This window comes from Zingiber officinale, chromosome 4B (genome assembly GCF_018446385.1).
Source record: "Zingiber officinale cultivar Zhangliang chromosome 4B, Zo_v1.1, whole genome shotgun sequence".
In the NCBI taxonomy this organism is placed as follows: Eukaryota; Viridiplantae; Streptophyta; class Magnoliopsida; order Zingiberales; family Zingiberaceae; genus Zingiber; species Zingiber officinale.
This window is the reverse complement of record NC_055993.1, coordinates 124812031-124835371: the sequence shown is the minus strand read 5'-3', so window position 1 is coordinate 124835371 and position 23341 is coordinate 124812031. Positions and strand designations below refer to the sequence as shown.

The window sequence follows — 23341 nt, the reverse complement described above, 5'->3', positions numbered from 1 at the left end:
ATGAAGCTGGACCCGACGACAGGGATCATCCCTTCACTCAACGTTGCCTTCGGCCTCCTCGACTTCTTCATCAAGTTGTGGACCAAGGTGTTGGAGCACATCGGAGTCCTCCACGTCCCCTTCACTCGCCAGGAGAATGTCGTCATCCAAACCTACATTGTCACTGCCTACGGCCTCGCTTTCAGCGGTGCATTACTTTCCAATATATTTTTCCTTTTTATGGTCTTTTTATCTCCAGATTCAAGTTTTAGAATTTTGGGGCTACTAATGTAATCAATTAAATAAGTCAAAAATTAAAAGGATCAAATTTAAAATTAAAGAATTTAACTTAAGGGCTTAATTATCATAAATATAATAGTGTGAATATCACATGTACAATTTCTAATTTGTTGAGGGTCAAATTAGAAATAAACAAACTTAGATAATTATAAATATGAGTTGTTGTCCCAGCTTGTAGTACAACGATTTTGTTTAGTGCTCCATCAACAAAACTCTCTGGATATTAAGACAATCTACAAATTAAATATCATTGTCCAAAATTGACCACAAACTATGAGTTTTGGTATGCTTCCGCAATTCTGATTATTATGTTTATGATTTTTTGTTATTTGTTTGAAAACAATCAGTTCAGTTTATCTATTAATTCTAATATTGTAGGAACCGATTCACTTCTAATTTATGACAATTTATATATACTTGATATAAATATTTCTTTATTGAAATCCTAAATGTGAAATCACGTGGTACTAAGCGTAAATTTAATACTGAAAACTTAGGTGTATTATGACACAAATGTTTAGGACACATATATAGAAATAAAATTAAACTACTTATATTTGATGAAATTTTACACTCCACTGATTTTACAGACCTAAACATTTGCATTAAATAAATTAAGGGCAAACAAACTAAAATAAAGAAAGAGGGTGCATATAGAGCTACAGAAGTATTGGAATTGATATATATAGATCTTTGTGGATCATTTTCAACACTTTCTCGGAATGGTCAACAATATTTTGTATCATTCATTGATCATTATTCTAGATATGCATACTTGTTTCTTATTTGTGAAAAGCTCAAGCATTGTATGTTTTCAAATTATTTAATGTTGAAGTTGAGAATCAACTCTATAAAAGAATTAAGACAGTCAGATCTAATAGTGGTGGCAAATGCTAAGGTAGATATGACGGTTCAAGTGAGCAACATCCAAGACCTTTTGCTCAATACTTAGAGGAGTGTGGAATCGACACCATGCCAGGCTCACCAAGAATGGTGTAGCTGAACAACAAAATCAGACTCTTTACTAGATTCTACTCTGGAGAGAAGCATTAAAGACTACACTTACATTCTAAATTGAGTACCCACTAAAGTAGCTACCAAAACACTTTTTGAGCTTTAGACAAGACGAAAGCCAAGTCTAAAATATTTTCATATTTGAAGATGTCCGGCTGAGACTAGACTGTATTGGCCACATAAAAAGAACCTGAACTTCAGAACAGTAAGTAGCTACTTTATTGGATATTTTGAGCGATCACGGGGCTTTTATGATCCAAAGGTAAAGATAATCTTTGAGATGGGAACTGCAACTTTATTTGAGGATATTGACTTGGGGCGGAGGAGCGGGGGGTGGGGGGGGGGGGGGGGGGGTAAAGTGATAAACCTTGTTTTTGAAGAGGAATGTATTCCACTACTCTTCAAGAGGAAATGATTCATATTCCTATAATTGAATTTTATTTCTGTCAGTAATTAGGATGCAATACAAGAACAATAAGACATTGTCAATCAACTTCTAGAAGAACAAACTCAACAACCTTAAGACCCCGTGTATGAAGAACAAGTGTCTTTATGAAGGTTTGTTGGAGAAACGATGAGTGTAATTTTGGATGACTACATAGTACTACTCCAAGAACATGAGGAAAATAATGGTATGATAAAAGATGATTCGATCAACCTTCGTTAAGCCATGCAAGATTCAAATTCTTAAAAGTGGATCAAGGCAATGAATGAGTATGAGGCAATGCAAGGCAATAAAGTTTAAGAACTTGTCCTATTCCTAGTGGGTTGTAAGTAGGCTTTTAAAACCAAACAGAATTCAAATAGTAATATGGAAAGGTATAAATCACGTCTTGTAAGTAAAGGGTATATTAAAAAAATATAGGATTGACTTTAAGGAGATTTTTTTTCTCTAATTTTAACGAAGGACTCTTTTAGGATGATCATGACACTTGTCACACACTTCAATATGAAACTCCATCAGATGGATGTCAAGACAGCTTTCTCAATGGAGATATTGAGAAAACAATCTATATGGTGCAACCCAAATACTATGTATTGGGAGATCCAAAGAGTATTGTAGGTCTATTGGCGATTGGCTATGGGGGGTGAATGACATGCAAGATAAAAAATGAACCTTTCTTGATATTTACAGCTTGATTAAATTAACACTTGCATAAAAAATTAATAAGCTAATTAAAGAAAGAAGAGGCAGAGTAAGAGTTACTGGGTTTGCAATCAGGGGATTGCTACTCCAAGAAAGTTGAAAGCTCACTAAAATCTCCTCTGGGCGGAGAAGCCTATTAAAGCAGTAAAATCTCACAATTACAAAGCTAAATTGAATTAGAATCAATTACAAGTGTTGTGTTTAGCTTCTGAGATTAGGGATGTATTTATAGCCCTGATCGGTGCGCCTGAAGGGTTCGAGGTACCTGGACGTGGATGGAATTTTATCTCGTCGCAATGGATCGGGCCACATTACGAGTTGATAAAAATTATGGTCCGGGCACCCAAACCTAAAAGTCAACATTCTGTTAATTTTTTGCTCTGGGTCTTCCGCTCTGATTTTGCTCGCTTAGATCCGGGTCTTTCGCTCTGGTTCCGCTCGCTTGGGTGATTTCGGCCATTCGGAATAGGGCTCACCCAAACCCATTTTTTTACTTTCTCGAGCAACCTTTCGCTTTAGTTTCTCGTCCCTCGAAAATGCCGCGCGCCTCCTTCTCGTCCACCAGCGTACTCTTCCATAGCACCTCATCCCTTGGACGCACTGAGCTCATCGACTCTCTCTCATGTCGTCTTTCTCACTAGCCGCGTCTTTCGCTCATCTTCCTGTGCTCCTAAGTTCCTGCACACTTAGACAAAAGGATTAAAACACAACAGGACCTAACTTGACTTGGTTGATCACATCAAAACTATCACGGGGTACTTACAATCTTCCCCTTTTTGATTTGAGTAACCCAAGTTAAGTTAGGGTAAACCAAATAAAAATAACAGTAAGGTAATGAATTTTACAAGTACAAAATAAGCAAAAAAATCTACCTCCCCATAGACTTCACTAATTCTCCCCCTTTGATCACATTAAAATAAGGTAGTCTAAGAATATAACTTGAAATAAAGTCTAAGGGTTAAAGTATAGTAAAAAAAGAAGGTTTAATTTTAAAAAATTTGGATTTTTTAAATTATAAACCAAAAAAAAATTTAAGTTTTGAAAATTTTATAACAGTTAAACAAACATATTTAAAGTAAATTTAAAATTTTTCAAAAAAGATTAAAAAATATTTTAAACAGAAATAACTTCATTTCAGTATAAATTCAAGAAGTTAAAAATAGTTATTAATCTAAAAAAATATTAAAATATTTGCTGAGAATACATAATAGTTAGTAACTTTACCGAAAAAATTTCAAAAATTGATTTTTTTTAAAAAATTAATGTTAGAAATTTGTATTTGGATAAATAATTCATAGAAATTTCATCAACGGTCAAAAAATTTCAGAAAAACTATCTTAGATAGAGAAAATAATAAAGTTCCACAGAAAAATAAATTTTACAACAAATAGCACTACAAGATATTTTTAAATCGAAGAATACAAATTTTGAAAAAATACATAGAAAAATAATATAACGATAAAAAATTTTTTGAAAATTTTTCTATAGATGAATACTGGAATTCTCTTTCTTAGAAAAATTTAATTTTAATTATTTTTTAAAATAGTAATTATGTAGAACTATTTATTTGATAATTCTAAGCATGAATATGAAATCAAAATAAAAGTAACACATGCATAATGATTTTTCAATTTAAGCATGATTTTGAAACCTAATATAGGTTTCTTCTAACTGGGTTAATAAAAAATTCCTTTAGAATATGTTTTTGTAATGTTCTTCTAACGTGGCCTTTATGAAATCTAAAATACCAATTAAGTTCTCAGTCATATTTAAAATTTCTATCATTAGCATGTAGAAAATTGAGTATGAATCATCTTTTTCTAGCATTTCAATTTTATCTTTTATTTTTGTATTTTCATCTATTAGTTTTTCAAATTCTTCTGTTAGGTATACATGTTCTTTCTTTGACTTTATATACTTTGTTCTATTTTTATATAATGATTTACTTAGCATTTGCACAATTTTAAATAATTGCTCTGGAGGAAGCATACTTACTTGACTTACCGTGTATTCATCGGTAGATGCTCCTATTTCATTGCTGCTTGCTTCTGTAGTGTCTTCCCCTTCATCGATGCTCTCAATGATCATTTTCGAGGTGCTTTCGTCGTCTTCGGTAGGTACTCGACAATTAGCGCTATTCCGGTAATCTCCTTGGATTCGGATGCTTTTGAAGACTAGTCGGTATCCATAGCACAATCAAATTCTTCTTTCGTTGATTGTTCGTAAACTCCAAGAACTTTTCCCAAAGTTCTTTTGCACATTGGTAGTTATCGATTTTGTCGAGTTCTTGAGCAGGAAGAACACTTAGTAGGTTGAACTCGACCTTACTATTTGTTATGAATTTGTCGCACTGCTTTTGATTCCAAAGATGCTTCTCAAGTTCTTTTCCATCTTTACTTTTGGGGACATCAAAACCAAATTTCATAGAAAGCATTATATCAAAATTGGTTCGAGAAAATACCTCCATTTTTTGTTTCCAGAATGAGAACTCCCCCTCAAATGTTGGCGGGTGGATGCTGAGTCCGGTCATTTCTTTTGCTTCGATCGACGATTAATCCTCCTGAAGCATCCTTTCTCTGATACCACTTGATGGTCTCTTTGTGGCTGGCTAGAGGGGGATGAATAGCCTGCAAGATAAAAAATGAACCTTTCTCGATCTTTACAGCTTGATAACTAACACTTGCATAAAAGAATTAATAAGCTAATTAAAGAAAGAAGAGGCACAGTAAGAGTTAATTGGTTTGCAATCAGGGGATTGCTAATCCAAGGAAGTTGAAAGCTCACTAAAATCTCCTCTGGGTGGAGAAACCTCTTACATCAGTTAAATCTCACAACTATAAAGCTAAACTGAATTAGAATCGATTACAAGTATTGTGTTTAGATTTTGGGATTAGGGCTGTATTTATAGCCCTAATCGGGGTGCCTAGGAGGGTTTCAGGTGTTTGGATGTGGATATAATTTTATCCTCGTCGCAACGGATGATGCCACGTTGTCAGTTGATACAAATTCTGGTTTGGGTGCTTGGAACCAAAAGTCAACATTCTGTTGACTTTTTGGTCTGGGTCTTCTGCTCCGATTATGCTCGCTTGGGTTTGGGTCTTCCGCTCTAGTTCCACTCGCTTGGGTGATTTCTGCCATCCGAAATAGGGCTCCCCCGAACCCACTTTTCGACCTTCTTGAGCAACCTTCCGCTCCGGCGTCTCATCCCTCGGAAACGCCGCACGTCTCCTTCTCATCCACCAGCATACTCTTCCACAACACCTCATCCCTCGGACGCACTGAGTCTGTCGACTCTCTCTCGTGTCATCCTTCTCGCTAGTTGCGTCTTTCGCTTGATTTCCTGTGCTCCTAAGTTCCTACACACTTAGACACAAGGGTTAAAATACAACATGACCTAACTTGACTTAGTTGATTACATCAAAACTATCATGGGGTACTTACAAGTATGGTTTGCAAACTTAGAAGTCCATCTATGGGTTAAAGCAAGCTTCTTGTCAATGGTACCACAAATTTTATCAAATAATCATGTTATTTGGTTTTGAGGTAAATGTGGTAGATGATTATATGTATCATAAGTTCAGTGGGAGTAAGCATATCTTCTTGGTTCTATATGTTGACAATATTTTGCTTGCCACAAACAATATAGGTATGTTAAATAATATCAAGAGATTTCTATCCAGATATTTGAAATAAAAGATCTTGGTAACACATCTTTTGTACTAGGAATCTAAATGCACCGAGGTAGTTTTTGAGATATTCTTGGATTTGACATGGAAGATTCCAAACCATGTAACGCCCCGGTAGCTAAAGAAGATAAGTTTAGTCTTAAACAGTGCCCTAAAAAAAGCCTTGAGACTCAAGAAATGAAAATGATTCCCTATGCTTTGGCTATATGACGTCTTATATATGCTCAAGTTTGTATGTGTCCGGATATTGCGTACATAGTTAGAGTGTTGGGCAGATATTTAAGCAACCCGAGAATGGATCATTGAAAAGTAGCAAAGAGGATAATGAGATATTTAATGAGAACTAGTGATTACATGCTCACATATAAGACTCTGATTTTGCAGGATGCCAAGATAGCATGAGATCTATTTAAGGCTATGTTTTTCTATTAGCCGCCAAAGCTATCTCTTGGAGAAGTGCCAAACAGGCACTGACAACTTCTTCCACCATGACAGTACAGTTTATATCATGTTACGAGAAATCTAATCAGGGAATATGGTTGAAATTTTTTGTCTTGGTTGAGTGTTTTGGGAAGGGTTAAGAGACCACTCAAGTTATTTTGTGATAATAGATCAGTTGTATTGTATTCTAATAATAATAGTAGCTTGACAAAATTAAAGCACATCGATATTAAGTTCCTTGTTATGAAAGAGAGTACAAAGTGGACAGATTTTAATAGAACACATAGACACAAACTCCATGATAGCAGATCCTTTTACGAAGGGTTTACCACCCAATGTCTTTTATGAGCATACCACTCGTATGAATGTTATTCAATTTGGCAAAGTCTAGATCTAATGGGAGTTTGTACCATATATATTTTCTATATATGTTTGGTTATGTTGTTGAAACTTATGTATTTAGATTACCTTGCATGTAATTTTTATACCATATATTCATGATTGATCTATGTGATTTGATTGTATTGATGTACATGACCATTGATGGTTTAGTTGTGAAAAATGCAACAAAGAGTACATTGATCCTATGTCTATGTAATTAATATATGACATTGTTAAGGAAGCCCTATGACTATAATGACAAAAGTTTTGAGCTCTAAGGTTAACACATTTATAAGTTTATACATATGGTCATTATTAAAACTTTTAGATTATAATTGTAATTATAAATATTTAATGTCATCAATTAAATAAGTCATAATTAATGTGATCAAATTTAGAATTAAAGAATTTGACTTAAGGACTTAATTGTCATTGATTCGGAGATAAGAACTTATGTGGCACAGGTCAATAGTCACAGTGTAGATCAAAGTCAAAGCGGTTAACACCAGGCTTCAAGTAAGGCTAATCCGAGTAGGAGTGACTACATCAGCCGACAGGAGTGACGCTGCTCGGTCGACATGAAATTAGTCTGAGCGGACCACCCGTTCGATCAGATGCGGCACCGACATCAGTCACGCAAAGTAATAAAAGAGAAGACTAACTTGAGGAAGAGAAAGCAAAGGAGAACACTCCATCTGTCATTAAATACATAGAAGCCAAGACAAAGGTGTCTTCTGTAAATAATCAATATCGTTAAACAGGGAAAGATGGAAGATTACTAAGAAAGGTATAAAAGGGGCATGCCAGGTATGAGGGAAAGGCAAGAAAAATAAGTCTCGGTCTCTATCATTTCCCATTTTCCTTTCTCTGTTTCTAACTTGAGTATCGGAGAGCCAACGCCAGAGATGCCTTCCTTAGTTTTAGTTTTATTTTGCAGAGTGGAGCGAGGTCATCATCCAGTCAGGGGAATTGCCACCTCCCCGACTTCACACTTTTGGACAGGATAAGTCATGAATATAATAGTGTGGATATCACATACACAATTTCTGATTTGTTGAGGAGCAAATTAGAAACAAGCAAACTTAGACAATTATGGATATTAAGAAAATTTACAAATTAAAGATCATTGGCCAAAATCGATCACAAACTATGAGTTCTGGTACACTTCAACAATTCTGACTATTATGTTAGTGATTTCTTGCAAATTGAATAGAGTTTAGGATTTTTCGTTGAAATTTCTCAACCGATTTTTCTATGATTAAGCTTTTTCATGCTTTTCCATTTTATCCTTTTTGTCAAACAAGATATAATAATTTCTTCAGTTTGACAGTAATTTTAAAACTCAATTAACAGGTGGTTATGGCAATTACCTCCTTGGAATGAGTTTGAAAATCGCAGGCCAAACAAAAGAAGCAAATGATCCACTGAATATCAAGGACCCAAAATTAGGATGGATGATCGTTTGTCGTCAGTTTGTAGGATTGTTTTCTGTCACGCCCCTCAGAAAGGTAAGTAGAATCAAACAATGGCCTAATGATTGTACTGGCAGTGGCCCTTTTGCAAGCTCTTCAAGTTTTTGTAGTATTTGCACCGTTATGTAGGAATACTTATTTCTTGATTTCTATAGATAATGATCATCGACTACAAGCTGATCTATCCGAGTGGCACTGAAACTGCATACCTTATCAATGGCTTCCATACTCCTCAGGGCGAAAACTTGGCCAAGTAACTATCTCAAGAGCATCCAAGTCTTTTCTCTCTTTCACCTTTCCAATAAGGCAGTAATGAGAATGTAATGATCTTGCCATTGAACCTTCAGGAAGCAAGTGAAGACACTAGGAAAATTATTTCTCTTCAGCCTCTAATGGGGAGTGTGGTCGCTCCATGTGTTTTCTGGCTTTTATGTAACGCCTTCGATGATATCGGCGTTCCAGGAAATCAATATCCGGCACCTTATGCCATCCTTAACAGAAACTTGGCAATTCTAGGCGTCAACGGTGGTCTCCTCACTACCCAAGCACTGCCTCACACTGTGCTACATATTTTTCGCACTGGCTATTCTCATCAACTTGGCAAGGGACTTGTCTCCTAAGAAGGTGGGCCAATGTATCCCAATTCCAATGGCAATGGCTATACCTTTTTTCCTTAGAACAGCCTTTGCCATTGACATGTTTATAGGAACTGTGATAGTATATATTTGTGTGGCAAAAGATGGACAGGGCAAAGGCGGCAGCATTTGGTCCCACAGTGGCATCTGGTTTGATATGTGGTGATGGAGTATGGAGTCTACCTCAAGCAGTGCTTGCATTGCTCAAAGTCAAGCCACCGATATGCATGAAGTTTCTCTCAAGACCAATGAATGAAAGGTTTGATACTATTATTAAACCAGCATCATAGTTGTAAATTGGAAACAGGTGGACAGAACCAGCTTTATCTGTCAGATATGATCTCTAAACATCTTATGGCACCAGTTATTATGTATTCAGATACTTTATATGTGATATATGTTTAGCTTCACTAATGGAAGTTATCTTTAGGGAGGGTAAGGTAAATCACCTACCTGAATATTGTTCCATGTTTTATATAGTGTCTCAGTGGTAGTTTTCTACTGTCTACATATATTGCAAGGTTCCTTTTTTGATAATACCTTTTCCAACTCTGAGTTCATAATAGTTTGTAAGTTGTTTATCTCTCTCTTGAATAATTCTAGCATTTTGATAAAGCATAATAGAGTTTATGAATTAATTAACATCATTTCTTTAGATGGCAATGATAGAGGTGCTGAAGAAAATTATTAATTTCATCTGAGTTGAAAATGTGAACTATATATCTAAATAATAACTAGATGTAGCAAAAACCCAGTCTTTTAAGATATAAGTGCAGAAGCTTTCCAGAAGAGAAAACTCGTCGATAGAGATACCTGAAACAACACAGAAGCAATGAGCATGAGTTCACATTTTGGCATCAAGTCCTCTGATAAAAGACTCTCCTCATCAATTTGAACCTTTGAGACTTTTTTCAGTGTTTTCGTTAGGAAGAACAATGAACTGACCGGCCGAGAGGCCTTGTTTCCCTGGATCTGCATGAAGTTGTCAATAGCAAGAAATTCAATAATGAGCAACGAGTACCCTGTTTAAGATTAACATAAAGATGATTTAAGTATCAGTGTCACGACCAAGAACCCTTCGTTACCTTGATCATGTCCATCGAATCGTTAACAATGAAATGCATATATATAAAAGATTCATACACATTTATGTCATTTCAAGTTAGACTTTAACAGAAGGATTATATTGGCATAAAAGTGGGTTCATGACAGGTTGAAACAATTTCAACAACTATAAGGCCTGAATCTATTGGCAAATCACAATCCTTCAACCCTGAAAAGGTCATGACAGGTTGCAAAGGCTTAACTGACACACAAAGGCACAAGTGAGATATGACATAATTGATCAGCTAGACTTTAACAGAATAATCAAGCACAATGTTAGGCTTCCATAAATGAAAACCTTCAGGAGTTTTTAAGAGAGAGTTTTAGGATTTAAGATTCAGGGTTATTAAACGATTAGCAGGGTTGTAATTACATTACTATGTTCTTGTCCAAATATGGATCCTAGCACAGGCAAAGAAGTGAAAAATTTGAACTCATACTAATTGACCGAAGTTGTACTTTATATATGTAGAAAAATTTTTGTCTGGCTGAGGAAATATTTGGTGAGACTATGTGGGTACTATCCGGAGGTTCACTAGGCTCGAGCGGGCACAAAGCGCAGAACTGCGGAGCGCACAAGCATTAGTAGAGCAACGGGCAACATGGCTGGCAAACAACGGTGCTAGACGAACTAATTCCACCCAAGAATGTGTGGCATGCCCCGACAGGCAATCGTCTCAGAGCTACAGTGAGATCTGAGGCTCTTCTATGGGCAGGCGCTGGCAGTTGTGGAGCTCTACGCCAAAGGAGGCGTGGCAGTGCCGGATTATTATAAGCCTACAATGAGTCTCGATATCGATATCGATATCGGGATACGGGCAAAAGGTGGCGAAAGTCATGGCATTGTGCCTCATTCGCCTCCCATTTGTCATCTATTTTTGTATTCGTACATCTCTTGAAATAAAAAAAATTGAGGGAGCCAAATCAACTTTCTTTTAGGTCTGATTTTTTTTCTTCTTTTTAAATTGGATTTCAATATACCATTTCTTTAGGGTCATACTTTCTTCAAGTTAGATTTTAGTAGATTATTTTTTTTTTTCAAATTGGGTTTTTTTTCCAATCGAGGTTTAGTATATCAACCTCTTCAGATCAGCTTTCGAAACTCCAAGTAGCAAGCTAAGGAGGTCCTTTGAACGAAAGTCTACAAAGACTCAAAGAAGAGATTAGACATTAGAAGTAGATCAAGATGAACCTTGGCAAGGCCACTCCGATATTGGAGAAAAGCGGAAGAAATAAATGAAAAAAAGGATAGTCGAGAGTTTAGGGTTCACTTTAATTAGAAAGTGAAAGAATAACCATGATAAGATAGCACACCTCTTCCGTTCCTTGTCGAGAGACACGTCTATTGGTGATCGCGTTTCAACAACCGTGTCTCTTAGCGCTTCAATAGCTGCCGAGTTGAATCAAAGTTCGAATTTAGGCAGATTAAATTTGGATACAGTCGTCTCTCAGGAGTCGACTTGACCCAAACTTGATTTGATCAAGATCGATTTCACTTGATCCAAGCTCAACTTTATTCGAGCTCGTCTTGATTTGACGTCAATTCAATTTGACTTTTGACTTGATCATATCAGATGGTATTGAATGAAAAAAAAAATATTTTCATATCATGTCTCCACAGGGTACCTAGTTGACTTTAGAATGACAAATTTACTATAATAAGATATGGATTAATTCTCGATAGGAGCATGTCTTTGGGGAAAAACTCTTTCCACCCCTTAATCACTTGATGGTCGATTATAAACTGATTTCATAATTTATCTCCCTTTACATAATTTAATGACCTTGTATTAACATTTATTTTTCATATCATAAATTGTAAATGAAAAAGTATCCTCAGGTATCCTGAGAGGATTGAAAAGGATCAAAATCCATATCAAAACTTGAAAAATAAGCGAATTGTGCCAATGTTTTTGTTATCAATATATTAATGTGGAAAATTTGCTATGTACTGTTTAAACTAATATGACCAAGTCATCTACAAGTAAATTATTTTTCATCGTTTATTTTGGGAATGGATACTTGAGAATAATTTGACAGACTTTTGACAGACTAATGAAACACAATGTTAGGCCTCCATAAATGAAAACCTTCATAAGTTTTTAATTTACTTTTTTGAATTTAGGATTTAGGGTTATTAAACTATTAGTAAGATTGTAATTACAATACTATGTTCTTGTCCCTACATAGATCCTTGCTGTGAAAAATCTAAACTCACATTAATTAACTGAAGTTGTTCATTGGGTAGAAAAAAAAAATATCTTGCTGGACTTGTACTTGTGAAAATCCTGCAATCAACAGATTTGCTTTATTGTGGAACTTGCCTGAAGCAACAACATAATTTGTCAATTAATGTTAGATATTATATATTTTTCCCCAAATTATTAACTTTATCAAGATTAATCCATATAATTCGCTTGAATATAATATCTCTAAATTTCTTATTAATTAAATTAGAAAATTAGTCACTTGGATTCCTTGGTCTAGTTGGTAGTAAAACTATTTAACATGTATCTAAGATCATGGGTTCAAATCCAAGTATAGGGGTGGATGCTTTAAGTTAAACTATAAGGTATTCTAAAATACCTTTTTTTTCATATGTAAATTTTGTTTTTATGACACCATTTTTTAATAATTTTTTATTAGTTATCCGATCTAGAGTCTCATCTCAAATTAATTTTAATAAAATTATAATTTTTCTAAAACATTAATTCAATATAATTTATATTTTTTATTGGATTACTATTTTTTTTAGTTTCAAATTGGAACACACATATGTCTTCAGTATACTAAAGTGTTCTAAAATACTTTTTTTTTTAAAAAAAAATAAAATTTGTTTTTATGATACTATTTTTAATAATATTTTATTGATTATTGTAGAATGTCTCAACTCAAACTAATTCTAATAAAATTATATTTTTTAAAAGACTTTCATTCGATATAATTTTTATATAATTTATGCTTTTTAATTGGATTACTATTTTCCTTTTTTTATTCAAATTCAAAGACAGATATGTATATATGTCTTCAGTATGATAGATTGATAGTTGTTCTCGTATGAAGAAGACAACAAACTAAGGAGGTGGCTAAAAGTTTGACGTGGTGAAGATTTTATGTACTCCTATCATATAAAAGTATTAGTGTCGTCCTCAGTACATAGCGTAAATAAAGGACGCATGATATCTCTATGTAATGATCAGGAGTCGATTCTCAGGAATTAACGATATGAGATTTACTTCATAATGTACATAATTTTAAGTAAACAAAGGTATTCTAAAATTAATTTTAATAAAATTATAATTTTTCTAAAACATTCATTCAATATAATTTATATTTTTTATTGGATTACTATTTTTTTTTAGTTTCAAATTGGAACACACATGTCTTCAGCATACGGGGGCGGATCCTTTGGTCCGTAAAGACTGGATCAATTCATGGTCCAGTCTTTATATTGGTGAGAGACAATGGGCCCCCACCTATTAACAGATGGGGGATATTGCCTCCCACCAATCTCCTTATCTTGATCTAGGAGCGGACCAAAACAAGGGGACCAAGGATCCGGTCCTTCACTATACTAAAGTATTCTAAAATACTTTTTTCCTAAAAAAAAAATAAAATTTGTTTTTATGATACTATTTTTAATAATATTTTATTGATTATTGTAGAATGTCTCATCTCAAACTAATTCTAATAAAATTATATTTTTTAAAAAGACTTTCATTCGATATAATTTTTATATAATTTATGTTTTTTTATTGGATTACTATTTTCCTTTTTTTTATTCAAATTCAAACACAGATATGTATATATGTCTTCAGTATGATAGTTGTTCTTGTCTGTAGTTGTTCTTGTACGAAGAAGACGGAAAATTAAGGAGGCGGCTAAAAGTTTGACGCGATGAAAATTTTATATACTCCTACAAATATAAAAGTATCAGTGACGTTTTCAGGACATACCATAAATGATGGGCACATGACATTTCTACGTAATGATCAAGGGTTAATTCTTAGGAATTAACGACACGAGGTTTACTCCATAATGTGCATAACTTTAAGTAAACTAAGGTATTCTAAAATATCTTGTTTTTTTCATATATAAATTTTGTTTTTATGACACTATTTTTAATAATTTTTTTATTAGTTATTCGATCTAGAGTCTCATCTCAAATTAATTTTAATAAAATTATAAATTTTCTACACACATGTGTCTTTAGTATACTAAAGTATTCTAAAATACATTTTTTTTTTAGAAAATAAATTTTGTTTTTATAATACTATTTTTAATAATATTTTATTGATTATTGTAGAATGTCTCATCTCAAACTAATTCTAATAAAATTATATTTTTTAAAAAACTTTCATTCGATATAATTTTTATATAATTTATGTTTTTTTATTGGATTACTATTTTCCTTTTTTTTATTCAAATTCAAACACGTATATGTCTATGTGTCTTCAATATTATAGTTGTTCTAGTAGGAAGAAGATGGAAAATTAAGGAGGTGACTAAAAGTTTGACGCGATAAAAATGTCATGTACTCCTATAATATAAAAATATCAGTGTTGTCCCTAGGATGTAGCGTAAATGTTGGACGTATGATATCTCTGTATAATGATTAGGGGTCGATTCTCAGAAACTAACGACTGAGGTTTACCCTACCATATGCCTATGGTCTGTGTACCTGCATTTACCTCCTTCTATATCTGAGAGGTTGGCATTACGGGGCCGCTAAGATAGTGGATCTACCTTTTTTACAAAAGCGTCAGTGCCAGGCCGAGAAAGGGTTCTCGACGTTGGCCCTTTGACGGTCAAGTTAATTTTCGATGATATAGAGAATAGCAAGAGTATTGTAGCAAAATAGTGTGTAAAATGATGAAGTTGTGCATCCCTCTTCTTGTAAATGGAAATCCCTTTTTATAGTGCCACTGTAGTGCCTGCACACATATTTCAAAGTATATACACATTTTCCCAAATATCCTATGAAAAGACGAGTCAAAAAAATGTCCCTAACACCTTTCCTTAAGCGAGCATGCATATCTCTGATGTAACAGTCTGAAAGCTTCCATCGTATAATTAGCCTATAGAATATGCTCTGTTGTTAGTGGCAAAAACTTCCAAAAGAGTATGAGTAGATGTCGGTGCAGGTTGCACTAATAATCTGATTTTGATGTATGACAAATAGGTTAAAGTTAGATATGTTGTTTGTCTAACCCTTCTACCAAGTGTGCAGGAGTTGACTAGTCTGAAGAACCTGACTGTTAGAGTGTATACTAAAAGCCTAGCTTTTATAAACATTTATTTAGAAATAAAAAAATCACATTGGTCAAATGTCTATATTTTATTTGTTAATTGTAGTTGTTCAATTAATTTATATTGTAGATAACATGGTGTGTGGTGCCACACATAGAATATCATGTTATCAGTTCTTTATAAATTATAAACAGTTGCTCATGACTAATATGGAAAGGAACAAATCATTGGAATAGTCGTAGTGTAATTAGGTATTAGTTTATCTTGACTAATAAATTACACTAGTACACTCTAAGTGTATTGAGTAGGACCATTTTAGGTAAGTTCTTTTTATACTGACTTAATAAAAGAACTAAACCTTAGTTATTATGGAAGTGTGTGCTCTTAATCCTAATATAATAACAAGCACATATATTTAGTATTTATTTCTTTAACTTATCAAAGGGTGAGATTTAGCTCGATAAATCAATAGGCCTGATAAGTTGAGAAATGATATTACTTATAGTGTGTATTGTTGATTATAGAAGGAAACTGTGTCCTAGTTATCTAGGTTGAGAATGTCCCCAAGAGGAGCTCATAAGGACAATGAGGTTGAGTGGTACTACTCTTGGACTTAGATATTAATTAAGTGAGTTGTCAGTAACTTACTTAATTAGTGGGCATTTGTTATCTTAAACACAGGGAGACTAACACACTCATGATAAGAAGGAGCCTATAAATGTAATTTGGGATTGGTGCGGTAGTGCAACAATAACTCTTTAGTGGAATGAGTTATTGTTGATGAACTTGAGTTGTGTGTTCAGGGCGAACACGGGATACTCAAGCTCATCGGAAGGCCAAAATCAATTTCTCCTCTAGGTCCCTGTCGTAGCCTCATTAAAACCTCAAGTCCATCCAAATATAAGCCCATCTTGGTATCCAAGAAGGGGGCCGGTCCAATGCTTGGTGACCAAGCAAGGGCCGGCCACATCCTCCTCTATGGGGGCCGACCCTTTTGCTTGGTGACCAAGCAAGTAGGGTCCGACCATGATTAATTCAAATAGGAGGGGTGTTTTGAATTTTTAAAATCTTCTCTTTGTAGAAAACTATAAGTTTTAAAAGAGAAATTTTAAAATGAAAAACTTTCCTTATTTGAATTAGGCCACATGGTTTAATAGAGAGTTTTAAAAGTTTTAAAACTTTCCTTTTTTAACCATCCTCATGGTTTTAGAAAAAAGGAAGAGAACTTTTAAAATTAAATTTTCTATTTTTGTAACCATGTTAAAAAAAGGAAATTTTTAGAAGAGAAGTTTTAAATTTTAAAATATGATTTTAATTTTTAAAACTTTCTTTTTTAACATCCACTTTAGAAAAGAGAGTTTATAAAATTTTATAAGAGGATTTCTTCTTGTAAAATTTTATAAAAAAAAATATTATTCTTTCCTTTAATTGACCGGCCACCCTTGCTTGGTGCCCAAGCAAGGGGTCAGCCAAATCATAATCCAATCAACCCATGATTTGGTGATTGATTCAATTAAGAGGAAAGAAAAGGAAAAATAAAAATGGAAAAGGAAAATTTTGAGGAAGATTTTAATTTTTGTAAAAAGTCTTCCCTTATTTACCTTGGGCAAGTAATATAAAAGAAGGGGAGGGAAGGCCTCATGAGATAACATAATTCTTATTCTCTTGTTGGTGATCTCTTTGGCGGTCGGCCCTCTCTCCCTCTCTTCTCCCTTTGCTCTCTTTTGCTCCTTGGTGGTGGTGGTCGAATACTAGAAGATGGAGAAGCTCTTTTGGGTGGTGTTCATCTTGGAGGATCGTCGCCCACATGACGTCCAAGGCGAGGCGAGGAATACGGAAGAAGATCTTGAGGTCATTAGCTTGCAAAGAAAAGGTATAACTAGTAATTTTTTTCCGCATCATGCTAATTATTTTTCTTTGTTAGAATTCCAAACACAAAAGGCATTAGATTCTAGTTTTTCGGATTTGCTATTCAAATTTGTGTTTTTGTTTTTCGAATTTGTGATTCGATTGTTCTTTTTGGTTAAACCTAGAGTTATATAAAGAAATTAAATATTAGCTTTTCTTAAAAGGCTTTGTCTAGGAAGTGGTGGTTGCTCCCATATCCAAGAAGGCCTTGTGCCTAGCCATGTTTAACCTGGAAGCTAATTTTAGAAATTAATATTTAATTGAATTTATAATGTAGGTGGATTTGGATCAATAGTGTTAAGTTCCGCTTGCGATCCAAGTCTAAACCATCAAGAACAGATAAGTTAAATTTGGAATCAATGATGTTAAGTTCCGTCTGCGATTCCTAATTTAACTTCTAAAGAACACAATAGGTTATTAAGGAAAGATTCGACACTTGTACAAAATTTTTGTATAGTGGAACTGGTTCGATCTTCCTAGAACTAACCAACACTGACACCAGGCTAAAATCCAGCTAAGTTCGCGGGACTCGATAGCTGGTGCGAAGTCTAGATAAGTCTACAGGACCTGATATCTGACGGGAAGTCCGGTTGGGTCCGTGGGACCTGACAACCGGTTGAAGTCCAGTTGGGTCTACGAACCTGACAACTGGCAAGAAAACCTGGTGGGTTTAGTCAAGTGACTGCAAGTGATAAGTGAAGGTAAACAATTGGAGGAGAGATCCAGTGAGGAAGCGTTCCTCGTTGAGGGAACTGTAGGCGTCGGTTCAGCTTAGGTCTATTTGGGAAACTTAAGCTGAGACCTTAACTAGATCTTAGTCTCGAGGAGACAAGATCTAATTACTACTCATATTTTATTATGTTGTGCTAACTCTGTTTTGTAGGGTAAAAATACCGCTTGGATTAACCTTTTTCTTGCATGAGAAAGTTGTTGAAGAAAAGGGGGTCCGAGCGCCCGGAGCTAGTCCGGGTGCCCAGAGTAGGCTCGCCCAGGCGGGTGCCTAGGGCACCCTGATGGTCCTGGCACCCAAACTCGGTCCAGGCGCCTGGACTCGGTCCAAGCGTCCAGACTCGAAAAATCATCCATAAGCTGATGTGGAGTGCATTGATTGGCCGAGCCACGTGGTCCAGGTGCCCGAAGGGGTTCCAAGTACTCGGAATGGACCTATTTAAAGTCCTTCGACCGGAGCTTAAAAACAACAATTGCTATGACTTTCATTCTTGCTCGGTGCTCTTAAAAAGTTCTTATGACACTGTGAAGCTCCTCCGACAACCGACGACCAAGACTTTCCTATTTTCTTTGCTGTCGATAACTTTTATTTCAGTTATTGTACTTAACTCTTGTAACACTTTTTGTGAACTATTAGTGGATTGTTCAATGATAGCAATCGATGAGTGCGAGCCTTGGAGTAGGAGTCGTCGAAAGCTTCGAACCAAGTAAAACTTGATTTGTTAGCATTGTTTTATTTTCTTCTGCTACGTACTTCGATTTAATTCGCTCTCGATTTTCAACAATCACTATTCATCCCCCTCTAGCATCCTTTTCGATCCTAAAAGTAGTATTAGAACGAGTACTGCTCTGAATTAGTGCAACCACCAATCAGGTAAGGGGGTGATTTTTTCTCTCTCTCTTTCGTTTTTTGAGCTTTTTCAATATAATCCAATTGGTACAATTACTCTTTGGATAATTTTTTTCCATTGCAAATTACTCTGCATTGATACAACACCAATCGAGTCTTAATATTTTTTTTCTGTCACACTACTAATCTAAGACCTAGTCTTGGGACTTCTATTCTTTTTTCCTCTTTTGTGTGCAAGGTTTATGACCCAAAATGAGGGATACAGTACCGTACGTCTTCCCTCATTAACGGTGATGACTTCCCATATTGGAAGAAATAGATGGAGGTGTACTTGAAGACTAACTTCGACTAATAGTTCAACGTCACCAAAGGATACATGGCTTCCGTCAACAACGCTGGATTTCCAATGGACCGAAAAATTGGAATCCAGAAATAAAAAAGAAGGTCCAGATTGACTTCAAGTAGCAAGCTAAGGAGGTCCTTCGAACGAAAGTCTACAAAGACTCAAAGAGGAGATTAGACATTAGAAGTAGATCAAGATGAACCTTGGCAAGGCCACTCCGATATTAGAGAAAGGTGGAGAAAACAAATGGAAAAAAAGGATAGTCGAGAGTTTAGGGTTCACTTTAACTAGAAAGTGAAAGAATAATCGTGATTCCTAAATAGCACACCACTTCCTTTCCTTGCCGAGAGACATGTCTATTGGTGATCGTGTTTCAACAACCATGTCTCTTAGTACTTCAATAACTGTCTAGTTGAATCAAAGTTCGAATTTAGGCAGATTAAACTTGGATACGGTCATCTCTCAGGAGTCGACTTGACCCGAACTTGATTTGATCAAGCTCGATTTCACTTGATCCAAGCTCAACTTTATCGAACCCGAGCTCGTCTTGATTTGACGTCAACTCAATTTGACTTTTGACTTGATCATATCAGATGGTACTGAATGAAAAAAAAATATTTTTCATATCATGTCTCCACAGGTACCTAGTTGGCTCTAGCATGACATATTTACTATAATAAAATATAGATTAATTCTCAATAGGAGCATGTCTTCGGGAAAAAACTCCTTCCATCCTCTAACCACTTACCCTCTGTTTGGATGGAGTGAGGGAATGTTCATTAACGGAAGGGAAAGGGAGGGGAAGGAAGGGGAAGTGAGGGGAAGTAAAGTATTTAACTTCTCCTTGTTTGGGAGGGAGGGAAGGTTCATTAACGTAACATGTGTTACTTTGTTTGGGAGGAAAGGAAGGGGAATGAAAGTTAAATAGATAAAGTTACAAAAATGTCCCTACTTTTTAAATTAGAAAATTTTCATAATATTAATATTTATTTTATAAATACAAATTAGATATTTTTAATAATAAAATTAATTTTTTATATTATCATTTAAATTAACTATTTTTTAATTAAAAAAATTAATTTTTTATAGTATTCATAACAAAACAATGAATTTCCAATAATAAAGTAATTAAATGAAAAATAATGATTTTAGAAACCTTAAATAAAAAAAATTGAAAGATAATGCTGATAACGAGAATTCCTATTCTTTAAAAACTTATTAAATTTTGATGGAAAATTAAAAAAATAGTAGATATCCTCTTAAATTTTGAGGATAAAAATGGTTTCTTCCTTCAATTCAGTTAGAAGATGTGTCGGATCTCCTCTTCTAATAATCTGGCAGCAAGCGAGCTGTGAAGAAGGCGAGGAAATTGAACTCTGGCGATATAGCAAAATTAGAAATTGGAATATTTCTTAAACTATTAAGAACAGAGATAAAATTAGAATAAAAAATCTTTTATTTTCCCTTCCTCTTCCTTACACCCCAATTCGGGGTGTAAGAAAATCTTTCTTTCCATGGGTAACGAAGGTTAAAACTTACCATTTCTTACCTTTCCTTCATTTTTCTCACTCCTTTCCAAACAAGGTTCAAAGTTTCCCTTCCCTTTATTTACCCTTCCTTCCCCTTTCCTCACCTCCTCCCAAACAGACCATTAGCGGTCGGTTATAAGCTGATATCATAATTTATCTCCTTTCACATAAAATTATGACCTTGTATTAACATTTATTTTTCATATCATAATTTGTAAATGAAAAAGTATCAAAATCCATATCAAAACTTGAAAAATAAGCGAATTGTGCCAAAGTTTTTGTTATCAATTTATTAATGTGGAAAATTTGCTATGTACTGTTTAAACTAATATGACCAAGTCATCTACAAGTAAATTATTTTTCATCGTTTATTTTGGGAATGGATACTTGAGAATAATTTGACAGACTTTTGACAGACTAATGAAACACAATGTTAGGCCTCCATAAATGAAAACCTTCATAAGTTTTTAATTTACTTTTTTTAATTTAGGATTTAGGGTTATTAAACGATTAGTAAGATTGTAATTACAATACTATGTTCTTGTCCCTGCATGGATCCTTGCTGTGAAAAATCTAAACTCACATTAATATACCGAAGTTGTTCATTGGGTAGAAAAAAAAATTATCTCGCTGGACTTGCACTTGTGAAAATCCTGCCATCAACAGATTTACTTTATTGTGGAACTTGACAGAAGCAACAACATAATTTGTCAATTAATGTTATATATTATATATTTTCCCCCCAAATTATTAACTTTATCAAGATTAATCCATATAATTCGCTTGAATGTAATATCTCTAAATTTCTTATTAATTAAATTAGAAATTTTGTTACTTGGATTCCTTGGTCTAGGTGGTAGTAAAACTATCTAACATGTAAAACATCATGGGTTCAAATCTAAGTATAAGTGGACGCTTTAAGTTAAACTATAAGGTATTCTAAAATACCTTTTTTTTCATATATAAATTTTGTTTTTATGACACTATTTTTAATAATTTTTTATTAGTTATCCGATCTAGAAAGAGTCCCATCTCAAATTAATTTTAATAAAATTATAATTTTTCTAAAACATTCATTCAATATAATTTATATTTTTTTTATTGAATTACTATTTTCCTTTTTTGTTCTTTTTAGTTTCAAATTGGAACACGTCTTCAGTACGGGTGGATTATACTAAGGTATTCTAAAATATTTTTTTTTAAAAAATTGTTTTTATGATACTATTTTTAATATTTTTTATTAATTATTGTAGAATGTCTCATCTCTAACTAATTCTAATAAAATTATATTTTTTAAAAACTTTTATTCAATATAATTTTTATATAATTTATGTTTTTTATTGGATTATTATTTTCCTTTTTTTATTCAAATTCAAACACATATAAGTCTGTACGTATTCAGTATAATAATTGTTGTTGTATGAAGTAGACGGAAAGCAAGGTGGCTAAAAGTTTGACGCGGAGAAGATTTTACGTATTCCTACAATATAAAAGTATCAGTGTCGTCCTCAGAATGTACCGTAAACGATGGATGTATGATATATCTGGTATAATGGTTAAGGGTTGATTCTCAGGAACTGACGATATGAAGTTTACCCTACCATGTGCCTATGACTTATGTACTTGTATTTACCTCTTTCCATATCCGAGAGGCTGACATTAGGGGGGCCGCTAAGATAACGGATCTACCTTTTTTACAAAAGCGTCAATGCCAGGCCGGAAAGGGGTTCTTAACGTTGGTCCCCTGATTCTCAAGTCAATTTTTGACGATATAGAGAATAGCAAGAGTATTGTAGCAAAAGAACGTGTAAAATGATGAAGTTGAGCATCCCTCTTCTTGTAAATGGGAATCCCTTTTTATAGTGTCACTGTAGTGTATGCACACACATTTCAAAGTATATGCACATTTTTTCAAATATCCTATGAAAAGACGAGCCAAAAATGTCCCCCACACCTTTTCTTAAGTGAGCATGTATATCTCTGATGTAACAGTCTAAAAGTTTCCATCGTATAATTTGCCTACGGAACATACTCTGTTGTCAGTGGCAAAAACTTCCAAAAGAGTACGAGGAGATGTTTGTGCAGGTTGCATTAATAATTTGATTTTGATGTATGACAAATAAGTTAAAGTTAGATGGGTTATTTATCTAACCCTTCTACTAAATGTGCAGGAGACACCAGATTAAAATCCAGCTAAGTTTGTGGGACCCGATAGCTGGTGCAAAGTCCAGATAGGTCCGCGGGACCCAATATCTAGCGGGAAGTCTGGTTGGGTCCATGGGACCTGACAACCGGCTGAAATCCAGTTGGATCTGCGGACCTGACAACTGGCAAGAAAACCTGGTGGGTCGAGTCAAGTAACTACAAGTGGTAAGTGAAGGTAAACAACTAGAGGAGAGACCCAGTGAGGACACGTTCCCCATTGAGGGAATTGTAGGCGTCGGTCCAGCTTAGGTCCATTTGGGAAACCTAGGCTGAGACCTTGACTAGATCCTGGTCTTGAAGAGACATGATCTAATTACTGCTCATATTTTATTATGCTATGCTAACTCTGTTTTACAGGGTAAAAATAT

The 23341-nt window shown here is 34.5% G+C and overlaps 1 pseudogene; it reads left to right on the top strand.

Annotated features, from left to right (window-relative positions):
- LOC121978640 overlaps positions 1 to 23341 on the top strand; it is a 36802-nt pseudogene continuing 13461 nt past the window's right edge.